General features: G+C 39.2%; 1 protein-coding gene and 1 long non-coding RNA gene across 8 annotated transcripts in view; one reads left to right on the top strand and one right to left on the bottom strand.

Annotated features, from left to right (window-relative positions):
- LOC145554061 (uncharacterized) overlaps positions 1-12,095 on the top strand; it is an 80,670-nt gene extending 68,575 nt beyond the window's left edge. Inside the window, exon 3 of one of the 3 annotated variants that reach the window (XR_014090095.1) lies at positions 12,012-12,095. This is a non-coding gene — a long non-coding RNA (uncharacterized LOC145554061). Of the gene's footprint in view, positions 1-1,745; positions 1,879-5,684; positions 6,590-12,011 lie in introns of those variants that run through there. The other 2 variants (XR_014090094.1, XR_014090096.1) reach the window with 2 other exon arrangements.
- The window catches only part of LOC103474014 (ephrin-A5b-like), a 127,416-nt gene that overhangs the window by 61,552 nt on the left and 46,195 nt on the right, over positions 1-19,669 (bottom strand). The window lies entirely within an intron of this gene.

The following is a 19,669-nucleotide window of genomic DNA, read 5'->3' as shown; positions in this document are numbered from 1 at the left end:
TGGCACAAGTGAAATATTGAAAAGAACCAGAGCCGTAAACATCCAGACCGACTCGAGACGTAAAGCAGCAGAAGACATTTCTACAATCCCAGCCTTCTGCTCTCCTCCTTTAATCCCGTTTTCTCTGAAGAATGAATTCATTCTCCTCAGCTTGCTTTGTTTTTATTACAGGGCAGATTTATTCCTCTATTTCTCTAAATTGCTTTGTTGTTGTAGGCATTTTAGAGAATCATTAAGGCTTATTGAGACAATTTCACCAGTTGAGTTTTCCTCCTGAGCAGCGGGAGGTGAAGAGAGTCGGAGCTTTTTATTAACGCAGGCGGGAGGAGTGATGAGCAATAAAAAAGAGCCATGCTTTAGCGGCTGAGAATCGGTGATGGATGTGTCATAACGAGCCAAACGAAAGCCTCTAAATCCTAAATGCATTTGTCTTGGTGTTTAATCTTCCCTGATTGGATGAATTAGTCACTTTGGAGGAGCTAATCGATGAATCAGTAACCGGAGCTCTTAACAAAGCACACATCAGGGATAATCCCTCTTTTCTGTCAGCTGCCCCCCAGACCTGTTTGCTTTCTTTGAGCCCCATCTGTTGTGTTTGTGGCCTGGAGCAGGTAAGGAAACTCAGAGAGGACAAGTCTCGTGTTTTACTTGCTCCATCAGCTGTTTCATTTGATTTTCTGTGTGTTTCCTGTCCAAACCTACAACTCAGCCAGACGTCAAGCCGCTTTCTGGGAGATGTTGATGGAAACTCTTGGAACTGAGAGTAAAAGTGTTTTATTTCGCAACTTGAAATGCATGAAAATATTGTTTCAAGTTGTCTGAATGATGCCAGTGATTACATTCCTCACTGTATTTATGTTTATCTTCATCGGATCACGATTCAAGATTACAGCAATCTGCTTAATATGAATAATTGAGTTTTAAAGAGAAAACATTTCAACGCTCCAAAGTAAAAAAATCTGATAGAAAAAACTCAGAAGGTTGGAGATTTCAAGTTTTTACTTTTGAAAGTCATAAAAAATAATTTTCACCAGTGATGAGCACAGCTAAGAAAAAACATTCATTCACTAACCACTAATTGGCAAAACAAGAATCTTATATTAAAAAATTAGCAGAAGCTAACGCTAAATTGCTAAGCACATTAAAACAACTAGCATAAAACAAGGCTAAACCACTAATGACATAAAATAACCAGCAGAAGCTAATGCTAAACAACTAACATATAAAAACAGCTAACAGAAAATAAGGCTAAACCATTAAGTGCATAAAAAATTAGCAGACGCTAATGCTAAATCGCTAAACACGTAAAAACATTAGCAGAAGAAGCTAACACTAATCTGTAACACATAAAAATTAGCTGAAGAGAACGCTAGACCACTAAACACCTAAAATAATTTTAACGAAAATAATGGTAAACCTCAAAACACATTAAAAAACCAGCAGAGGGTAAAGTTAAACAGCTAAACACAAAAAGTGTGCAGAAGCTAATGCTAACCATTCAGTCAGTTCATCTCCTTTCAGTTTTTGATTTTAATACATTTTATTACTATAAGGCTCTATAAACAGGATGTCCAAAGTCAAGAACATTTTATGTGACATAAACTTCATCCAGGTGACGAAAAATTCTAATCTTTTTAAGGCAATAATTGATTAAAACGCTCAAAAATGGCGGCAATATCAAAATACAAGTAGTTATTTTTATGCTCGTCTCGACTCTTGACATATTTTTTGCTGCATTAAAACAGGCAAAGAGGAGACAATGTAAGACGTAATGGTGGATGAAATCTAAAAAGACGGACAGAGATGAAAAGAAACGATGACGATGAAAAACGGCGAAGGCCTCGTGGGAGGAGAGCAGAAAGAAATGAAAAGGAGAGCAAAAGATAATTTGTAAGAAGATGAATGTTGACAAAACAAGAGAGCAGAGGAAGGTAAGAGGGAGGCGGAGAGCAGCATAAAGCCTCCCCGTTGTTTTCCTCCAGGACACGGCCGGGTCAGGACAGGGCCAACTTCTCAGCGATATCAGAAGAGATTTATCTACGGAGGACCAAAACTGACTTAAATAAATAAAAAAAAAACAGAAATATGTGATTTCTTTTTATCCTTTTTATCATACACGCATTTTCATGAAAACATTTACATTTTGTTTTTCCTTCTCAAAAAAACTATATTTTGGTCGGCACTAACTAAACAGAAAACAAACCAACAAATCCAGCAAACTACTAACTGCACTTCCACATCGCTGCCTGTAGGGGGAGCCGTATAAAACAAGACACAGTCTGGCCATCTCATTCCACCTGTCCCATCATTCACAGCTCTGGACGAGTGGGAAGTTCAACTCATTACAACTTAACTGGTTAATCTCGCACACACACACACACACACACACACACACACACACACACACACACACACACACACACACACACACACACACACACACACACACACACACACACACTGATCAGCCAGAGGGCCCGGTTGGTCCGACTGGGCGCTGACAGCAGACCGGAGCCTGTGAACTGCAGACAGTTGTCTGAGTCTTTGCTGGGAACAAAACCAGAGGAGGTGAATAATTGGGCTCAGATTAAAAACACATTTCGGCTCGTGGGAAGACATCTGAGATGGTTGAAAACACAACAAGAGGCGGGAAAATGGATGCACCCCGGTGGTCCTGACCGCCTAAAATCACCAACAGGAACAACTTCAAGAGACCAGAGACACAGTCGTTTCAGTGTGCGACTGAAGACAAAAGGCCGTAACAGTCAAGAAATCGAATCCAGAACGCTAACGGAGTGAAAACCAATCACTCTGACCGAAGAGCTGGACATGAAGCTGAGAACAAATTAATCTGATTGGACGTTAAACTCTGGCAGAAAAAAAAGTCAACTTGGGTTTAGGTAAACTGTATAAATAAGACTCCAACAACACAGGAAAAGAAGATAGATTTGTCACTAATTGGACTCCGTATTAGGCAAAAGATAACTTTAAAAAGAGATGCAATGTTTCCTTAAATTAGTGTCAGCATGGAGTGAGAATAGTTTGGGACTGAGACTAGAGCCTTGAGGTACTCCAGAAGAGACATGGAGACTCCAGAGAAGAGGCGGACATCCTGTCGTTGTCAGGTCTCCATAGCAACCATTTGATGATTTGTGTAACTGTGTTTCCATCAGCGTTAAAATTGAGCAAATAAATATGAATTACGAAAATTTATTTGCTTCTTGAAAACACGACAATTTCGAAAAAACCTCGCTAAAAGCTTTTATGTGTTCGGAGGAGATGATTTGAAATGACCTCATTCAGTCTAAACTGCAACGGAAACAAGTTTTTCACGTCACACGATGATGATCAACAACAGGAAGTTACTGCTGGCAGAAACGACAAAGACAATTTCAGCAACTTTGCACAGGCCAAAAAAAAAACTAACACTTTTTTTGCTGAAAAGTTTTTCCGCCATATTGAAATTTGTTTACTTGGTCAAAACTGCAAAGGAGTCAAGTTTGTTGCATCACATGAGCCACATGATCAGCAACAGGAAGTTGCTGCTGGCAGAAACAACGAAGACAACAACAGGAAATGACTGAGTGAATATTTAATATTTAACTGAAACATTGCAACTGTGAAACAGTTTTTTTCGACATGATCAAAATATCAACAAAGTTTTTAGCAGAAAAAATTTTAATTGCAAAATGATGTTTTGTGTGTAAAGGAAACGCAGGTTGTGATGTCAGGAAAACGTTTAGTGTTTTTGCAGTGCAACTGCTGTCACCATCTGATCCGACCCGTCTGGATGAATATTTCACAAACTGACTGAGACAAGTGGAAGAAAGCAGCAGGTTAATTACTGACGGGGTCGTTCAAGGTCAGAGGTCAGAGGAGTTTAGCGTCAGTCATCTGCTAGGCAAACAGCAGCGCTCCGTCGCTCAGACCCAAAAGGGAACCGAACGATTGAGATTATGGCAAAAAAGAAGAGAGAGAAATTTCTGGATCTAATTCGTCGAAACTCGTCGCTGGAATCGATCAAATTCAACTTCTCTTCAGATTCAGTTTGAAAATGTGACGGAAACAGAAACTAGAGCTGCTGAAAAACTATTCCTGAAGTTTCACTGATGCAAGAAGAGAAAAGAAGGACAACGTTCGGACCTTCCCCGTCACCAAGGACCCGCGTTTTACTGCCGAGCCCGTCTCCATGGCAACAGAATCCGTTCTGGACTCCAGCCTTTCCCACGTGCAGAGCTGCTGCCGGGCTCAATCAAAACTCACCTCTCAGTTTTATCATTTAAATGTTTCTGAGTAAACGTCTCGACCAATCAGATCGCTCCTCGGTCAGACTCTGATCATCATCATCATCATCATCACTGAGCGAGCTGATTATCTTCCTCCGCTTCGTATCGATCCGACACCTTAGACTCTGAGATGAGGTCAGAGGTCGCTGACAGCCAATTATTCAGCCTGAGAGCCGCTGTTTGGTCGGAGTCTGACCTCGCCGCCATGTTGGACTTCACTAAAAAATTTAAATTAAATTAGATGATGAGGCTGACTTCATCATTTGGTTTTTAATTAAACATTTGGGTTTTTCCACATGTTTTAGATCATTAACCTGTTAAAAAAAAACCCTCAATAGAAATAAATAGTCACAATTAACCAATTATTTAAATAATCACCATCTAATTTAGTAATAAAAAACAGTAATTAAACCAAAACTGTATAAATCATTTGTCTGTAAATATGTTCAAAGGCCAGTTTTAGCTTCGCCTGGTTGAAATTTGCTAAAGGAAAACAACTTTATTTAGTTTTAGGCAGTAAAATGTGTATTTCTTAATTAAAAAAGGAATTTAATTATTTGGAACGCAGTTTGTACACACAAATGTTTCCAGGCAAAATCTAAAGCGCTAATTTACTTGGATGATTAGTAAACTTTCAGTTCAACGTCTGTTGAAGTTGTGGTTAATTTTTTAGCGTGCTAGCACTTCTGCTAATTTAAAACATCTAGCGCACTTAGCTTCCCTTAAAATAATTTAGTTTCTTTCAGCATTAACTCTGATGCGCTAATTCACTTGGTAGTTTTGTAAATTGTCAGTTAATTGAAGTTGTGTAGAAGCTTTTTTTTTGTTTAGCACTTTAGCGTTTTTGATAACTTTTAGCATTTGGCACACTTAGCTTCCCATAAGCAGTAGTTAAAACTTTCAGTTGAATAAATTTCTAACTGTGTTTGAAGTTTTGATTATCGGCTGTTGAGAAGTTAGCCTGTTAGCTTTTAAATAACATGTTGCTGTAGCGCATTAGCATTAGCATAATTTATGTTTCTGATGAGCGCTTTAGGGTTAGCGCAGCTAGCTGTTTAGCTAGCTGAATAGATGTAGTTGACATAAACTAAACTGTTTTGGGGAAACAAACAAAATTAACAAACAGGTGAAAATAGAAAATTAAAATATTACAATATGTTACAAACTGTTCTAGCTAAAATCTGCTAATTTAGTTTCCAGTCTGATTAACTTATAAAGTAAAAAATAAGTTCTTTAGTTGCATTAGTATTATAAGACATGCTGTTGTTGAGTCCAGTGACTCTGTTGCTTTCATCCAGAACCAGCATCAGTTCTTCCTGCATCGTTTTATCTCCTTACGTAAGAATGCAGCAGATTTGTTTCCGCGCCGCTGAGCCTCATTGTTCCTCCCGTCTGCAGGCGACTGATGGCGAAGCAGAGCTCATGTTCCTGCCGCCGCGTCGGAAAGGAGGAAACTGACACAGACGCAAACCGTCGGTGCGTTTAGGATGAAGCCACGGCAGATTTCATCCAGCGTCTGTTTTTATTAAATTAACTTCCACGAACCCAGTTTTAGCATCAACTGGTCCCAGAGGGAGGCAGAGATCTGTTAACAGCTGGATTATCTTCACATGTTCCCAGGGCTTCAGGATGATAATCTGAGCATCATCTGGTAATCCCAACCAGCTTCCAAATGGGTTTCATTTAATTCAACACAAACTCAACTGAATTAGCACCAAGTTATGTTAATAAAATGTTTCATTAAAGCTGCTCTGACTGTAGTTATAGGGAGTGCTCTTAGTGCCACATGTTCTTTGGTCTTTCCCATTTTGAATCGTGTTATTTTGACACAAAACAAGAAGGTTCACAGAAACACCTTCAAAAACATTTTAGATTTAGTTAAAAACTATCATTTATCCCTAAATAAATGTACTTAAATTAAGTCAAGAAAAAAATTGTAATAACACAATAATAGTTATAATATTACAAGATTAAAGCTGTAATAACACGAAAATAAAAGAAGAACAACGTAGTAATATTATGAGAAAATTGTAATATGGGAACAAAGTCATTAAGAGAACAAAGTCTTACTGATACATGACGTCATAATATGAATTTAAAATATCAATAACATAAAAATAAAGTCATTTTACGAGAACAAATGTGTAGTAACAGGTAAAAAAAGTCATCATATTGTGAGAATAAAATTCCAATAATACAAGAATAAAGTCAATATCATGAGGCCAAAGTCATAATTTGAGAAAAAAGCCATAATAATAAAGAACAGTCATAATCAATAATTTAATTTACTGTAATATTTCTCTTAACACACCAGAATTTAATTGTTTTCAGTTGCAGAATTTTGAAACGATTATGGAGAAAAACCTTCAGAGCTGGTCAGACCAGATCCTGATGACTGCATCAAAGCTTTTCTTGTAATTTTACAACTTTATTCTGGTCACATTGCGACTTTAATCTGCTAAAATTACGTCTTTAATCTCAAAACGTTCAGCGGGTAAAAACCTGACTTTGTGTTTAGGAACATTTGTGTCAACATTAAATATTTACCAAAGGAAAAAGTAAAATAAATCTATTAGGAAATCGTTTTTTTTTTAAACCAATAATTGGTTTTTGACTCTCCGACTTTATTCTAAAAACATAAACTTTGGCTCCTAAGAGGAGCAGAAAGACCCGGAGATCCAGATGTTAAAGCAGCAGGAAGGCCCCACCTGAAGCCTGTTTGGCTAACACGGCCCCAACGCTGACCTTTGACCTCCCTCCCCGGGGGCGAGCCGGCCCCCCCCGCGCGGCCCTATCGCTTTACTGGACCCCGGGGAGCCGCGCCCCCGTGCGCCCGGGGCCGCCGCCCTCTGAACTCTGAAAAACCGGGGGCAGAGAGGAACCCACAACGTCTGGAGTCAATCACCGGCTGTGACAAAGCAGGGAGGCTTTCACACACACACACACACACACACACACACACACACACACACACACACACACACACACACACACACACACACTTATCCACCAGTGAGATCTCCCACACGTCTACAGGCGAAAACCTGGAAAAGCGTTTCAGTTCAACCGCAGCGAAGCTCCGCCCACAACGCGCTTCACACCAAAAATAATCTGAATTATTGAAATTATTTATGTTTATATTTTTAACTAAAATGTCTGAATCTTCCTTAAGGGAAACTCTGGGGGTTTCTGACAAAACACGAGTTTAAAGCTTCAATAAATAGTCTTAAAATTACAACTTTATTCTCAAAATATTATGATTTTATTCTTGTAATTAGTAGTAGGAGCAGCAGGGCCATCAAAATTATAATAATAAAAAACAAGAAAAATGACATTACAAGAATAAAGTCACATTCTGAGAATAAAGTTGTAATATTACAAGAATAAAAGTGAAAGGATGCGAGAAACAATCATATTTTCAAAATAAAGGCCTTATATTATGAGAATTAAATCATACTATTGAAAGAATAAAGTTGAAATAATGAGAAATAAATCGGATTTTGATAATCAATTTACAATATTATGAGAATAAAGTAACATTATATCTTTATTCAGGTTATAATTACATTATTATTAACTTTATAATAAACTTTAGGATAATACATTTTGATAATTTAATATATTAAGGTCATGTAATAATTTATTATCTAATACAGTAATAGATAATAAAGTTGTTATATTACGAGAATAAAATCATAAAATTACAACTTTATTCTAGTTATTTTCTCACTAAACTCTATTCTCTGCTGTAGAAATGAAGAGAAAAGAATTGCTGGTCATCGGGGGCCCAGGGGGCCTTTGGGCCCCCGGTCAGCTTCCTCCGGCCCTGTTCTGGGACCGAAGCCTGAGAGCTGAAGAAACAGACGAGTCTGAGTGAAAGAAGCGGAGGAGGTGAAACGACGTGAGCAGAAACTGAGGGAACATGTTTGATTTAAAGCTCCCTCTGGTCCGGTACGCCATCTAGGCGGTCTGCACATGAAACCGTTCTGCTCCCAGTTTATTTGTTTGGCCCAGTTTCACTCACGATGTCTCAACAGGCCCGGAGCTTCTCCGGTTCCCATCCCTGAGCGACGGGGAGAGAAGCACCAGCTCTCCCTGCTGGTTTTCATCTTTCACTGGATACAAACCAGACAAAAGCTTCTGAAAGGCTTTTATTTTGCTAATTCCCTGTAAAACTTTTGTTCTGATGTCTTTACAACTCTGCAAATTACAAGGAAACAATAGAAAGTGACATTCTGGATTAATGCTAATTAAAACAGCTAATGGAGGAAGAGTTTGTCGCAACATTAGGCCTCCAAATTTGATTAAAGCCACATAATTAAAATTCTTAATTCTTCATTAGATGTACTACACAGGTCCGTATTTAAACCTTTTTTCTTCCATTTCGCTTTAAGTTCAACTTAGAAGTCAGTCTGAAGTTTAACTTCACAACTTTTTTATATTTTATTACAGTTTTGTTCTTGTTTTATTTCTACTGTTGAATTATTCAGACATTCTGCTGATACTGACTTTATTCTCGTATCATTACTGCCTTTGTGTCGTTTTATCGTCACATTATTCGTATTATTATGACTCTGTTAGCTCGGCTAACAGCAGCAGCAGCTAATCCACCACAACAATCACTTATCGATGATCTAAATAAACACTAAGCCTGAAGACATAAAACTGTAACAAACTGAATCTTCTGTTCTTTGGTTTTGAATCTTTTTGGTGTCGAGTCCTGACTGTTGTCAGTCGCCATGGCAACGAGTCTGCGCGGCACAAACGACAGAGACAAAAAAACGGGTTTTAGTTGTTTTTTTTAACGGTTTTTGTTGGTTGTGTTTCCCTTTGCCGTGGCGCAGAGCAGTAAATTACCAACATCTCCAGGTTTCATTTAGCTAACAGAGTTTTTACAGTGAGCATTTAAGATCATCGACTTTTTACCCTCCAACTTTGTGACATTTTCATTTGTTGAAAGTTAAAAATTAGGAGCAAAATGCAGAGCAAATTTGGAAATGTTCCATCAACTCCTACAGAGTTAAATTTGACACTTTTAAGGTGTTTTAAGGTGTCTATATAGGTTCACACTGGATGGTGTAGAAGTTACACTTTTCAAAGTTATTTGTGATAGAGTTGAATCAACACTCAGTAGCTGAAATCAAATACACTTCAGTGTTAATTTACTCAAAAACTAGTGTATATTGTCAAAAGAGGCTGCACAGTGGCGCAGTTGGTAGAGCTGTTGCCTTGCAGCAAGAAGGTTCTGGGTTCGATTCCCGGTCTTTCTGCATGGAGTCTCCATGTTCTCCCTGTGTATGGTGGGTTTTCTCCAGGTACTCTGGTTTCCTCCCACAGTCCAAAAACGTGACTGTCAGGTTAATTGGTCTGTCCAAATTGTCCCTAGGTGTGAGTGTGTGTGTGTATGGTTGTGTGTCTCTGTGTTGCCCTGCGACAGACTGGCGACCTGTCCAGGGTGACCCCGCCTCTCGCCCAGAACGTTAGCTGGAGATGGGAACCAGCAACCCTCCGACCCCATTAAGGGACAAGGGTGTAAGAAAATGGATGGATGGATATTGTCAAAAGTTAACACTATAAATGTGTTAATCTAACACAGAACACTGTAAAGAATAGAACAACATAGAAATCTGAGTTTTAGAATGCTACTGGCAGGGTGTGCTGTGGTGGTTAAGCACAGCCCGCATATGAAGACTCTAGTTTTCAATGGGTTCACTTCCTGGTCTTCCCCTTCTTCTCATTACCCACTTTTCTGTCAATTCACTCCAGGAATCAAACCTGTGACCACCAGCATGAGGACTAGGATCTCAGTACATGGGTTGCGCTTTGCCCCTGCGCCACCACAGCACCCAATCTAGCTAGTTTGCCATTTGTTGCCAAGTGACTGATGATGACCTTGGTGACAAGCTTTACCCAGAATGCACCTGGAGAAAATAAGGACGATTAATTTGTTGTTTTGTGTGTCATAAAGTCAAATATAAGAGTGAAAATAAAGCCAGTCAACATTTTATTCAATATTTTACACCCAGTGTCACTAAAATCAGTCAGTCTGGTAAAGTTTTTAGCAACCATGAGTCAACAATGGAGCACCTACTATATAAGGTTTCTAAACCAACACCAGACTGAGTGTTGAGTTAGAAACCAACACTGGACTGGAGTAACTCTGTGGAACATCTTAGGGAATCTAACACTCATGTTGTTGTATCAACACTGTATTCTTAACCTTCCACACTTTCACTGGTAATCTGACACTTCTGAATTTGCTGTGTGTGTTTGGGTGAGAACAGAAGTTTTATACTGAAATAAACCAATTTGGAAACATTTTATTTTTGCCTGATTTTGTTATTTTTTGTTACTGATACGAATTATTGCCAAATTTTATCCGTACAAATGTCCACTTGGCTTTATATTTTGGTCCATTTGATGATGTCATTTTTAAACATTTCCTGATCAGTTACTCAGTAGTTTAGTTGACTTTGTGCCAAATGTTTTTCCGTCTGACTTGAGGACAGGTTCTGGGTCCGCCGTCCTTTGGACCCAGAAAAAGCCGCGGCTGCAGCGTCGTGTAAAGCCGCTAAATTTAGCCGCAGGCGGCGCGTTCCCAGCATGCCAGCAGCGCCACCTGGCCCGCTCCATCGCTCGCCCCGGTTCCCTGTCAGAGTCTCGTCCATCAGAACCGCCTTCATCGGGCCGCGGCTCAGATTCACACCTTCAGAAGTCCGGGTCGGTTTCACAGGCTGTATATTACATCCACACCCGCAGGATGACTCTGCTGATTACGGCGCGTCGTTTGGAAACGTCAGTGGGAATGAAATGTTTTCCTACAGATAGAAGCTTTCAAACAGCTGATGATGATTTACAGAGAGAGAGAGAAAAAGATGGAGCTGAAATTATGGCAGGAAATGAGGAAAAGACAGAAACTTTACGACTAATTCTTCCCCCGTCTGACATGCTGTTATTTAGCATCATTTTTAATGTTCAGTGCAATAAATAACTTGGCTCTAAAACATTCATCAAGACATTTTTTCTGCTATTCAGTTCAGTTTTTATTCATATTATTACGACTTTATTCTGGCCATATAATGCTGAGTTGTTTTGCTAGCAGTAGCTAGCATCATTTCTCCTGTTAGCGCTGCATGCTAGCTGTTAGCTCCTTGAGATCATAACCATACTGCATTTGAATATTATTATTTCACTGTTTGACTTTGTTTTTGACATTTTGGTCTTGGGAATCACATGATCCAGATGTTTTTAGTCATGATCTTGGAGCTAGCGTTAGCTTACTCGCTAACATTGTCGAGGTTTTGTTTACACGATGTTTTCATTCATGTTGTGTTGTCTGTTGTTGACATCTTTTAATCAATTTGGGAACAAAAGTTTAAAATTGTATCAAACTACAGAAATGGTTGAATGTGGTCATATTTAACCACATTTTCAAAATAAGAGCCTGGGAAAATAAGAGCAAATACTGCTATGGTTCAGTTTTCAGGCTGATTAAGGTAAATATTTAGTCAAATAACAAGAATGAGTCAAAATCTGCTTAAAAAAATCTACCTGAACTGTATTCAAAGTGTGGAAAAGGGGCCATTTGTGGCCCTTGAAATGATTTTGTTTAGCCCCTGACCAAGAGTCAAGAAAAATAATACATTCCTGGCGCAAAACAAAGTAAAAACATGTGCAGCAATGCTAATTTTTGCATAATTTTATCCATCTTTATGTGCTTCACAGTGAGACTCTCCTGGTATTCTGACCAAAATGGCCGCAGAGAGGAGCAGAAATGTGGCTCTGGATGAAACAAACTGTTTTCCGTCGCTGCTTTCCAACAGCTGATCAGCATTAAAACAAAACATTCCTTCCGTCCGCGTAAAGCTCCCATCTTTCCCACAGTGAACTCCGTACCTGGAGTCGGATCGCCAGTCAGCGCCGCGGGGACGGCTACCTCAGCTGAACCCGGGAAAAATCGCTGGATAAGAACCACATGCAGGCGGCTGCGTGTCGGTTTGAAGAAGGATTTACGGCGTGGATGTGATGATGGAGAGCGCCATAAAGGAGGAACACAGGCGGCGCTGATGGATCGCCTCACCGGCGGCGTCCAGACAGATGTGTGTCTCTTTTCCTGACGACCTCACAGCTGAAAGTTTGGCTTTATTTCTGGTTCTGCACCTCTGCTGCACGAGCCTCTGGGTTGAATTACAGCCAAATCCCGTCATTATCGCCGTGTTTTAGGGTGCAGACCGCAGCGATTAGCCCCGGCCCCTGAACCGTGGACCCCTCATTTAACACAACACTTCATGTAATTGTTATTGGAAGTGCGGATACAAGCCTGCTGCTCAGACTCCTTTTCTTCTCTTTCTTCCTGATGACGCAATTATCGCCTCAGAAAATGAGAGAAAATTTAACAAAACATGGGATTATTCATCCCAGTTCAGCTTTTCCCCCAACAAATGTAGCATCAAGCCAACAAATTCAAGTCCAGAACAATTCAGTTAAACAGAGAAATCATATTTGAGCCAATAAAGATACAAAAAAGGTGTAAATTTCTGCAAAAATTCTAAAGTTTTTAATAAAAAACAAGGAAATTCTCTGATCTTCATAGGTCGTAAATTTGTGAGAAAAAACCTAAATTTTGAGATTCATTTCAGAAATTTTCAAGAAAAAATAAAGAAATTATCTAACCTCGTACAGTCGGAAATTTGCATGAAAAATTTCAGAAATTTTCAAGAGAAAAACAAGGAAATTCTGAGCTCCATGAGTCATAAAATTGTGAGGAAAAAAACTCAGACATTTGAGGCACTTTCAGAAAACAAAAAGGACATTTTAGATTTTTGGTGCTCTGAAAATTTCCAAAAGTCAAAAACTCACAAATTATCAAGATCCTTATTTTTCTAGAAAATTTATGAAACTCAACTAAAAATTAATTTTCTAATTCACAACTTTTCAAGCTCAGAGAATTTCCTTATTTTTTATGAAAAATTACTGAAATTAATGTGGAAATTTCTGAGTTTCTTTGAACAAAATAGAAAATGAAAGATTTATAAGGAAAAAAAGAGGCTTCTCATCCAACATCGGTGTTTGACCTCAGAGATTAATTTTGGAAGAATGTTTGTGGTATTTTCTGACCGTACTCAGAAAGTTCACAAATAGTCATGTTAAATGTTTAGGACGTTTCACAGCTTCTTTTACAAAGAAAAAATGCCAAAAAACTAAAAAGACATAAATAAAATTGAAAATGAAAGATTTAAAAGAAAAAAGAGCCAAGCATTGTTGTCCAACATCAGTGTCTGACCTCAGAAATAGATTCTAATAGAATGGTAAAACATTAGTTTTAATGGTCCAGTCCAGAAATAATCAGATGTTCATGTGGTGGGATATCAGAGGTTTTACTAAAAAACATAAAAAAGTGAAAAACCGAATGAAATAAATTGAAAATGACAGATCTAAAGAGAAACGGATCTCAAAAGGGACTAAACTCAGATTAAACGTGAGTCCAGGGGTTGTGAGGATATATAAATCCCCTCCCCTCCATTGAATGTTGATGCTCTCCTTTTTCAGACGTAGAGCACCGCTGAGCTGGACCTGGACCTCCTCTGGTCCGGCCCGCTCCGTAGCGCTGTTAGCAGCTCTGATGTCCTACATGCCGTTAGTGGAGAGAGGCAAAGAGCGCCGTCGTCGTTTTCATTCTGGTCCATAACCATTAGCATCGCTGTAAAAAGATACGACCGTCTGACAGGAGCGAAGCCACATAGCTGGACTGCTCAGCTGCTCGCCAGAAGACGTCATTATTTTTTACGACTTTCTCTTCTTCGGCTCTTAATGTCCCATCCTTCCTGTCTTTTAGTGGCTGAGGCCGGAGGATGAGGGAGATTAGTGGTGGGAGAGACCATCCGGTTAGCAAAACAGCCGCAGGTTTGATTTCCTCAGAATTACCAGAGTTCTGAGACGACTTTGAGTGTAATCGATGCCGCCGGGCCAGAACCTCGATAAATCTGAGTCCTTTAATGATGCAGGATTCACTTTCATCCAGAGGAAAACATTGGTTTGATCAAGCAAACTGGGATTGTTTGAATAGTATGAATTATTTCCTTTTAAATTATAGCTAAATAGCTAAACCAAGGGTGTTCAAAGTAGGGGTCGCGGGCCATTTTTGGCCCGTGAACTGATTGTTGTAGCCCTCTAATTCAATAAATGAAGACAAAACTACAACTTTTAAATTGAAATCTACTCACAAATATATTATAAACAACATAACATTGAAGGCATTAATGGATTATTGACATAACAGACAATTAATTTATAAATTGATTAATTATTAACGGGGGGATTTGGACTCAAAAAAAGGCCAATTGCTGAAAAAAAACAAATACAGAGTAGAAATTAAGCCAAAATTGCACATAAATATAAACATATTGCATTTAAGATTTAACAAACAAACACCCTTTATCTTATTTATAAAAGCTGTGTTTTGAGATCCTCTACATAAACTCCAGCTAGCGTAACGGACTTCCCTTCACTGCTGCTCAATGGAACTATGGAATTTTGAAAGTTCACTTCCGGTTATCTGAACTTGATTTAGCAAATTAGCTAAATGCTCAATTCTGAGTGAAATATTTAGCTTGGAAACTATAATTTTGGCAAATATGTTATCAGAAACCCTACATATAAGACTATCATAAAACAACAAGGTGTCTTCAGTCAGAGGCGTTTTCACATCTGATGTGATACTGACTGCTACAGGAGATCCTGTCTGTCTTCTGCTTTCAGCATTTACAGAAAGATTTAAACTCTGGAGTAAAAGTGTTTTTAAATTTCAAATCTGTTTTGCCATACTTGTAAATAAACGTCAGTAATTATCATCCAATGTAACCATGGCAACAGTTGAAATGCTTAATGATTTGTGCTTAATGTGAGAGTAAGGTGATTTTGGGAGGATAGCGTTTGGTTTTGCTGAAAGCACCTGGTCGCCCCAGGTCAGAGTTTTAATAACATTTAAACTTTTAAAGAGTCATTTTACAATATTTTACCACATCACACGAGAATTATTTGGTGTTTTACGTTGAAATGATCATAAAGTGGAGAACGATTGGATATTAGAGTCCATTTTGAAGTCAGAGGGTTTAAAGTGACCGACATCAGTCGACACACACACACACACACACACACACACACACACATTTTACACTCACAGAAAGCACTTCACGTGCTCAACACGTCTCAGAAACTGTTTACTCTCCGAACAACAGCCAATTACCCGGACAGGTCGGCTTTCAGCAGCTAGCAACCGCACAGGCGCAAACATTTGGACGTACTCCGTGTTTTCCACACGACGCTGTTTGGTTTTAATTAAACCGAATCAAAGCAGCGAACATTCCTGGCTGTAGAAATAAATACACAGTTGAAACCATTTCTCAACACAGACCTTACTGTTAAACATGCCCAAGTCTTTCAGTGCCATCGTTTCTCAAACGGACTATTTTCTCCCGTTTTCACAGGGCTTGTTAAGCACTTTGATGAAAACTGTCATACAAACGTAATTGGCAGGGCGGCCATATTAACCCAGCGAGGGGCCCTGGCCAGCTGGGGGCAGTTACTGCCCTCTTTGTTTCCCCGTCGCTGCAGGAATATTTGCCAAACACCTCAACCATGTGCCGAGTCTCCCTAAACAAAACCTGGAGCAAAAAGCTGCTGCTTCGCCTTCAAAACGTCGTTTTACACCAAATTCCTACCATGGAAGCAGAATATTATGTTATATTATACGCAGATGATAAGCTAGTATTTATTATACAACCTTTTTGTAAAAACTAGGACTGGAAGTAAATAATTTTAGTAATCGATTATTTTTGATCATCAATTTGATAAAAACAAAAAACTGGCAGCTTACAAACATAACTCAGAAAATAATTCAATTCCTGTTTTAAATAAGAAATAAAGAATGTTATTTCCCAACCTGTAGTAACACAGCATTACTTTAGTGAATGTTTGATCATCTGTCACTAAAAAAATACTGTCTACTAATCAATTTTTAAAAAATATTTATAGGAGATTTTATTTACAGAATTTGAAGCTAAAGCTACGCTAATCAATGAGTTTTGGGTGGAAAAGATGCACAGAAAAGAAGATTGTTTTAATCTAAATGGAAAAATGTCTATATTATTTGTATAAAAAGAGAAGAAGCCGAACGCTGTGAACGTCACAGCACTGATCCCAGTATAGATGCTCTATTCATAGTGGTGACACACAAACTGTGATGTTCAATAAAATCCTCTTTGAATCATCACAATATAACAAACATACAAACACAGAGTGACAGCAGATTAAGAGTTAATGTCCTGAAGAATTTCAGTTGTATTTGAATTTGGTGAACTTTCACCAAAAACAAGTCATGAAATGTTTTAAGAAAATATGAGATTAAACTAAAATCCTCAGAGTTTTATGAAGCACCAGCCGTTTTGATGCTAATCAACCAAGCAGCAGCTGTTTTTCCCACCTTGTATTTCTCTTCAAGCGATTCCAACTCAACCCAAACAGGAAGCCATCTCTTATGTTCACCCGGTCCAGTCGTAGAACCGGGCCGTCCCGGTTGAGTAGAGGCCTCAGTTTAACACCTGCGGGGCACAAAGCGGGCCTCGCCTCGCCTCGCCTCCGCTGAGATGGAAACCCGATCCGCGCCCTGCAGGCGGGCGGCTGACCCGCCTCGTTCCTGCCCTGACAGCCCGGCGAGCATCACTCAGGTAACACAAACGGCTCTGACCCGACCCGTGTTCACACAGGTGTGTGAGTCTCTGTGGCTTTACGTGTGAAACATGTCCAGACCCAAAGCTAAGCTAGCTACAGGTACCAGCTGTAATCCCACAGAACGAAAATAAGAAACGTTTTAACAGGAAAAGGATCAAATATTGGTGAAAATATTAGCAGCTTATTGCTAATATTTAATAGCTGATTGGTAGAAAAACCTGCATTGTTGATGGTTACAAACCAAATTATGTTGTAAAATAAAGTTTGGAAGCTTCTTTTATCTTAACATATTCAAGTTTTTGGTCTATGACTGCAGATTAATGACAAAAATAATAATTTATCCAACTCAGCTTCATTTATAAAGCAATATCAAAACAAAGACATTTAGTAAATACTATGGAGTGAAAATTCACTCAAAAATATGAGCAAAAAGTAGGTTAAGCAGGTAAAATACGGTCAAATTAGCATGAATCAAATGGTAGAAATAAGTCTAAGTTTAGTCACTAGTTCTGATGAATAGTGTTAATGAAGCACTTTAGCATTAGCTTCCACTAAATACAGCATTAGTGTAGCGATTACTGTAACTAATGTTTATGATTACTGTTCAAGGTTAGAAAAACTAACATTTTTAGCTAGCAGCTACACATTGAGTTATATCAAACTGGTTTAAACTGTTCCCACAGTTTGACAGTTGATCTCTAAACCATAAATCATGAGAAGAAATGCACTAAATAGTAAATATGTGAGCTTCCATGCTGAGGATTTTCATCAGCAATAAAAACAAAAAGATGCTAAAGGAGATCCGGTTTCAGAAACAGCAGATATGGGCTGAGAAAGCTGCACAAACAAGAACTTCCTTTATTAAGCTGGATGAAGCAATTCTTGGCTCATCTGTGAGGGAACACACACACACACACACACACACGCACACACACACACACACGCACACACACGCACACACACACACGCACACACACACACACACACACACGCACACACACACACACACACACACGCACACACACACACACACACACAGCATTCCTGCTGCCTTCTGGCTCTCGTCCCACCACACTTGTCACCGGACGGCGCAGAGGGCCCTGCAGTGTGTGCAGGTCGGCCTGAAGAGGCTTTCACGGCCCTCTTAGCATGCAGATGGTGTCAGGTGACGAGACCCGGAGCGGGACACAGATGGGTGTGTGTGTGTGTGTGTGGCTGCTGGGGGCCCCCAACTCGAGAGCTTGTTTCCAAAAATGAGACTCCAGCCTCGGGGAAAACGGCTCCGACCCGCTAAGAGCTGAAGAACATCAGCTGGAACGGCTGCGAATGGAAATAAACTCAGGGTTTCTACAACATTCAGGTTTCTTTTTTAAAATCCACTTGGAAACCAGCAGAGTTGGGTAGCAACTAGTTACTTTTCTTGAAAAACGTTTACTTGACTAATCTTGTCATGAAGCATTGCTACTCTTAGTTGAGTAAAATGTTAGTAAATGAATCTGGCAGTGAAGACGAGCGTCCTAAAACCTCCAGGAACAGAAACAGACGTGTTTGTTGGAGGACGGCTGCTAATTGGGCGCAGCAGCATTTGCTCTTTTCAGCGCCGCAGCAGATGTGAAGCAGGTTTCACAGGCGGCACATGAGCTGAATGTAAATGACCTCGTTGACCTTTATCACTTATCAGACACTGAGGATGTCGGCCATTTTTACCGCTGAACACAGGAAGCCCTTTCAGTTGGTTCACCGATTCACTTCGGTCTGTAAAACGTGTTTTATTACTAGGATTGTTTCAGATTATAGCTAAACTATAATGCGCACTGCAAAGACACAAAAACTTACAGAGTATTTTGGTTTTACTAACTTACAAATAATCTTTCAGCAAAATGCAAGAGCTTGTTTTAAATTAACGACTGATTTCTGCTTCCATTGGCAGATAATTTAATTTATAACAAGATATTTTCCCCACATATAAGAGAAACTATAACTTTTTTCATCAATATTAAGAAATTATTTACTTGAAACAGAGTCCTAAGTGAAACATTTAACCAAATATTCAGCAGACTCAGACAAACCTGACGGTCTGTTAAAGTTTCATCAGGTTTTTATTGACAGAAAATGGTTTAGGAAAATTTTCTTTTGCCTAACTTTGTTATTTATTGGTATTAACACAAATTATTGTCGTTCTGGTTCTTAAAATACCAAAATTTCCATTTTACTTTACATCTTGGTCAATTTGAGTTTTTCACTCTTATTTGAGTTATTTCTTGGTCGGTTGAAGTTGAAGTAGTTCTACTTTTACTCCAGTGTAATTTCTGCCCACGTCTGATGGTGAGTTAAAGCAAGAGGAAGGACCAGCATCGTGTTCCCTCAGTCCCTGGTTTCAGTGTTCGATCTCTCGCCGTTTCCCTCGTGGCAGGATGCAAGACAATCAGACATGGAGTGAAGTGAAGGGCTGAACCCAGCTGGGCTCATTGGCTCCAAACCAATGAGCCCAGTTCATTGGTTTGAAAACAAACTGAGCTGTGTTCAAAACTACAAACTTTATGGCCCCAATGTAGCTCCATACAGTCTATTGAGACATTTTCATCTCCAAAATACAGCTGAACTTTGTTTAGGAGCATCAGAGTAAAAGGAGATGGACACAAATGCAGGCCGCA

This window comes from Poecilia reticulata, chromosome 12, assembly GCF_904066995.2.
Source record: "Poecilia reticulata chromosome 12, P_reticulata-male-v2, whole genome shotgun sequence".
Taxonomy (NCBI): Eukaryota; Metazoa; Chordata; class Actinopteri; order Cyprinodontiformes; family Poeciliidae; genus Poecilia; species Poecilia reticulata.
This window is presented reverse-complemented; position numbering and strand designations above follow the sequence as displayed.